Genomic DNA, 6,049 nt, shown 5'->3' on the forward strand with positions numbered 1-6,049 from the left:
TTCAGTTTATTTTTAGATAACATTGAATAGAACAATTTTTTTGCACAAATTGCACACGAATTAGTCCTGTAATTAAAATAATGGCTTCAGCAGGCGATATTTGAGCCCCTACCCTATATATATTTTTTTTTGGAAGTGGATTTTTTCCTCTAAAGGTTATGATGACTTTTCAGAATCCAATAGAACAGTAGCAAACAACAAAATCGTTTTTTTTAATAACAAAAATGATTAAATAAAATGACTAATCCCATTTTTGCATTCACTTCATTGAAAACAAAAGCTTCTGTGTTATTTTGAAAGTTTCATTTAGTGTTTCTCAACCTTTCGGGTGTGAAGACACAGATAAAAAAGGACTGAAAAATCAAAAAATGCTAACTGTTGAATAAACATAAAAAAATACATAAACTCATGATACCAAAATAGAAAATTTCGTACCGAAAAATAACGGGGCGCGGTAGCCCAAGTCGATATGATACTCGCCTAAAGTACCAAAGGATGTTTGGAGGTGTCGCGAGTTCGATACCCGGTTTGTTCTTGTCAGAAAACTTTCCTGACTCAGGGTACAACAAAAACGGCGACATGACAGCGTGAAAACATTGCTACCGCAGGGAGTCCCCCATCGAGTGGTTAGCGCACCAACCTCTCGATGAGTATAAAAAACAAGCCTGCCGTTCGAAATCGGCAATAAATTTTAGGTCCCGGTCTAATTAGCCCTCGTGTGCAGAAGATGACCGTGGTTCGACTCAAATGACCAAAAAATAACGCGAAATGTATTTATCAGTTGAAAGTTCAACAAGTTATAGTAATAAAGTTGCGTCGATAGTAGTAGAAGGTTGAGAAGCACTGGTCTCATTGGTTCATTTCTAACACAGTTGATAAAGAAAATAGCAAATTTTAACGTCAAGTGCGAGATACCATTTTATCATAAATTTCTCTAACTCTTAACTAAAACGTTTATGGTTTTTGAAAAATCGTGGTCGTTACCGCCATCTTTTGAGGAGTTTATATAATGATAACCTAATTCTTCATCTCTCGAAAGTATTTTCATTAAAATTATATATATTAGATATAATAGTTAGATAATTTATAATATATATATATATATATATATAATAGTTTTTCATTGCCTGAATTATTGATCATTAATTATTTTTAGCTACCTCGCGTGCTTTTCGATTTCGAGAAGGTTTACGTTGGGAAGTACCATAACTTTCTTTTTGGGATGCCTGTAACTTCAACAGAACTTTTCAAGTAATAAACAGAAAAATTGAAAACCGTGTTGTTTCACTTCGAAACAAAGCTGAGTTAATAGTATCTCAACTCATCTTTGCTTCGAAATGTCAACAGGATGAAATTAAAAATTTCTCTTCAATTAGGGTTGCCAGACGTCCTCCTTTTTCTGTGTCATTTTAAGCGCCCTCATATAGGTTTTTAAATTTTTACATTTAGCCTTTTTCCTCATTTTCAGGTTTCCGAAATATTTTTCTAATTTTTTTTTCTACAAAAAAAAAAATCCACAGCGAAATATAAGGCTTACCACTTCATAAGTACGTATATGCTTCTGAGTGTGTGGTTTGGTGGGTTTTTTCTCCACACATATTTGGACGCTTTCATCAATCACTGTTGATATTCGAAGAAAACAAAAGCCAGTGCCGTCTTAACGCCCATCCGGGCACCTCAAGAGAAGATGGGCCTCAAAAAAATTTGAACTGGCTGAAAATTTCGAGAATTTTCGCGGTAGGAACTCAGAAAAATCACTTGGCCCGGGGAATCGCTGCCCCTCTGAATCCATGATGTTCTTAAGACGACCCTGCTAGAACCCCAAGTTGCTTGTTTTGTATTTGATAGATATAGCTAGGATTACTCCTCATTTATGAAGACATCATCTTTTATGTCATTCATTGAGTGTCTTCTCATACGCTTTCGAAACTTACCCCTTTTGTCCTCACATTTTCAGGGTTCCGGATTTTTTTTCTTTTTTTTTCAGATATATTCACGCTCTTTATAGAAACAAAGAGTTGTACTTACCCTACATTAAAAACGATTCCTCCCCCTACCAAAGAAATGTACTATTTACTTATTTAAATGCGTCTTTTTGATTGGAGAACAATCGTTGTTCTGTGTTAGTACAGGGGCGACATTTGTTGTGAAAATACATGTGAGGGACGTCGCTAAGTGTCCTCATTTTTAAATTTCTGAATCCGATAATCCTTACTCAAGGGTCATAAAAAATATTTTAAAAAGTTTCTATTAGGGGCCGTTCAAGTATTACGCCAGCAAATTTTTAGGCATTTTTGACCCCTTCTCCCTCACTTGGCAGCAAAAGTCAGCAAAACTATGACCCCGTCCCCCTTGTCAGCAAAATTTCGTCATCATCTCTGCCCCTCTGAATCCTAATGCATATTGGTGGAATCAGAGACGTATACGGGGAGGGGGGGGAGGGGTGTGACTATCAAAAATTTATTTTTTTAACGCAAAAAAATATTTTCGTTAAATTGAAATTTCGGAAGAAAAATACCTTTATATGTGTTATTATAATAAATTTCTGTTAATTTCAATGCTATTTTAAGGCTATGAACTTAAAATTTATCTTCAATAAATTCATTGCGACCCACCCTCTAAGCCATATATGGTAAATCGCATAAAGGCCCTTGGCCCGTGGACCTAATATGACCCTGGGGATTATCTGAAGCGGCCTGCCCTCCTCAAACCTAATTTTGTAAAAATGAACTAAGCGGCACATTTACAGATTGCTTAAGTCACACGTGGTACAATTCCAGAGCATTTAAGCGGCCAGTGGCACATTTTCAGATCACTTAAATCTTAAATGACCCGGGACACAGTTCCAGAACACTTAAGCGATCCGTGACACATTTAGAGATCCCTTGAGTGACATGTGGCATAGTTTTAGAGCACTTAAGCGTCCCCCAGTGCGGTTCTGCATCATTCAAGTTACCTGCGGCACATTCTCAGATTATTTAAGTGATCCGCGGCATATAATTACGTATCACTTGAGTGATGCGTGGCACAGTTCCAGAGCACTTGGATCCACGAAACATTTAGAGATCACTAAAGTGGCTCTGTAGGGCACTTATGAATAGGGGGGAATGTTAGTTTAAGTGCTCACAAACTATCGAAAGATTCTTCTTGTTTTTGGCTCACCGAGTAAGATGCCATTAAGAATATTTCACATTTTCATAAAGGGTGGTTGATGACGTAAGCATCATCCACCCCCCCCCTCCCCTTTGGGGGCCGTTCAAGTATTACGTCATCATCGATGGGGGAGGGGGTTTCCGATTTGCTGACTTTTGATGACAAGGGGGGAGGGGGTGGTTTGGGTAATGCTTACGTCATCAACCACCCTTTATGAAAATTTGAAATATATTTATTGGCATCTTACTCGGTGCGCCAAAAACGAGAAAAACCTTTCGATAATTTGTGGGCACTTGAAGTAACATTCCCCCTATTCATAAGGGCCCCCCCCCATCGATGCTTATGTAATACTTGAATGACCTCATATGCGTGTGTAAAACGATGAAACTTTTTGAATCATGTGATATTTTTCCCCCTTCGGCCTTTGTGAAAAGTTTTGACAAGACTGACCATATTTTCTCAAGAAAAATACGTGAAGTTTGCCTTCGAAATACGGCAAAATACGGGACATTGCAAATATATATCTAAACATATATAATCACCAAAAATGATACCAAAAGTAAGCAAAGTCGCCAATCAAGAAAAATGAAGCGCCACTACAAATCGCAGTGAATTAAAAAAACATGACAAATATGTAAAATAGGCCTAAATATTCTTATTTGTAGTAGTAATTCATCATCAATAACCATTTTCAATGATGAATTACGACTACAAATAAGAATATTTAGGCCTATTTCACATATTTGTCATGTTTTTTTAATTCACTGCGATTTGAAGTGGCGCTTCATTTTTCTTGATTCTTATTTGTAGTCGTAATTATCGTAATGTAATTCTTGAGTTGGAAAGATAATTTTAATTGTTGATTTGAAGAATAAAAAGTCAAGTTGGCTTCATTGAAAATACGTGAAAAACCAGGACATTTTTGCAAAAAAAAGTCGGGACAGCCAAAAAAACAAAAAACAGAGACTGTCCGGGAAATATGGGACGTATGGTCACGGATTATACTATTGATGGTATAAGCTTGCGAGCTTATATTACTGGAGCGCGGGGCTGACGAGAAAGTTAGCTCTTTCTCGTAGAACCCTTTTATACACATGAATGAAGGTATATGAAGGCGTCTTACTTTCTCGTTAGTCCCGACTCACTGAGCTATAACAATACCGTCTAGAGCAGACTCTGCTCCAGAACGTATTGGCTATAAGGAAAGCTCAGTGCCCCGAATGGAGAGAATATGACGTCAGCGGTCTCCGCCTTGGCAGTGCTGAGAACTGTGTCCCCTAACATCATTCTTCGGAAGATCACGTGACTCGGTGAAAACACACACAATCTCCAAGGAGGTTACAATTAAACTGACCATATTTCCTCGAGAGAAATACGGCACATCGGGATTCCAAATATGGGAAAATACGGGACATCGCCAAAAACGACGCTAAAACCAAAGTTGCCGAATATTGTTGAAATTACGGAAAAATCACAATGGCGGGAAATGATGCATTACTGCAAATTTCAGTGGATTAAAATGTGTTCCACGAAAAAAAAAAAGGTTACCAAGGCAAATGTGGGAGATTAATATTCCCATACATAGTTGTAATTATCATAAAATAATTTATGAGTTGAGAAATAATTTCAATCTTTGACTTCAATAAGGAATAAAAAATTAAGTAGGCTTCGTGTGAAATACGGGAAAAACAGACTGAGCTATAAGTAAACTTTACTTATAGCTCAGTGGAAAAACCGGGAAACTTTTGCCAAGAAGTCGGGATGGCCAAAAAAACAGAAAATACCGGGACTGTCCCGGGAAATACGGGGCGTATGTTCACTCTAGTTATAATTACATATTCTTTTCTCCATGCACAATCCCCGTTATTTTCGTATGGCATCCAGAAAACAATAAATGGAAGAAATAATTTCAGCATCGATGAGACAATTCCAAAATTAATGAGAGATAACTCCAGAATTAATAAAAGAGATAATTCCAGAATTAACGAAAGAAAATATTCTAGAATTAATGTAAGGCCGGGATTATACTATAAAAGTTTGATAAAATCCCTTTTATAAAACTTGAAAAATCCAGCCAATAAAGCTCATAGGTTACATTTGAGCAAATGAAACCCATAATCTTACTGGTTGAATTTTTCAAATTTTACAAAAGAACTTTTAGAAAACTTTTATAGTGTAATACCGGCCTAAAAGATAATTTCAGTATTGATAAAAGTGATAATTCCAAAATTAATGAAAGAGATAATTTCAGTATTAATGAAAGAGATAATTTCAGTATTAATGAAAGAGATAATTTCAGTATTAATGAAAGAGATAATTTCAGTATTAATGAAAGAGATAATTTCAGTATTAATGAAAGAGATAATTTCAGTATTAATGAAAGAGATAATTCCAAAATTAATGAAGGAAAATTCAAGAACTAATGAAGGAAAATTCAAGAACTAATGAAGGAAAATTCAAGAACTAATGAAGGAAAATTCAAGAACTAATGAAGGAAAATTAATGAAGGAAAATCCAGAATTAATAATGGAAAATTAATGAAGGAAAATCCGGAATTAATGAAGGAAAATCCAGAATTAATAATGGAAAATTAATGAAGGAAAATCCGGAATTAATGAAGGAAAATCCAGAATTAATGAAGGAAAATCCAGAATTAATGAAGGAAAATTGATGAAGGAAAATTCAAGAATTGATGAAGGAAAATTCAAGAATTGATGAAGGAAAATTCAAGAATTGATGAAAGAATTTTTTCAGCATTAACGAAAGAATTTTTTCAGCATTAACGAAAGAATCCAGCATTAATGAAAGAAATTATTCCAGCATTAATGAAAGAAATTATTCCAGCATTAATGAAAGAAATTATTCCAGCATTAATGAAAGAAATAATTTAATCATT

Source organism: Pholcus phalangioides, unplaced genomic scaffold (genome assembly GCF_987345545.1).
Source record: "Pholcus phalangioides strain wild (caught in Gottingen) unplaced genomic scaffold, Ppha-v1.0 ptg000011l_1, whole genome shotgun sequence".
In the NCBI taxonomy this organism is placed as follows: domain Eukaryota; kingdom Metazoa; phylum Arthropoda; class Arachnida; order Araneae; family Pholcidae; genus Pholcus; species Pholcus phalangioides.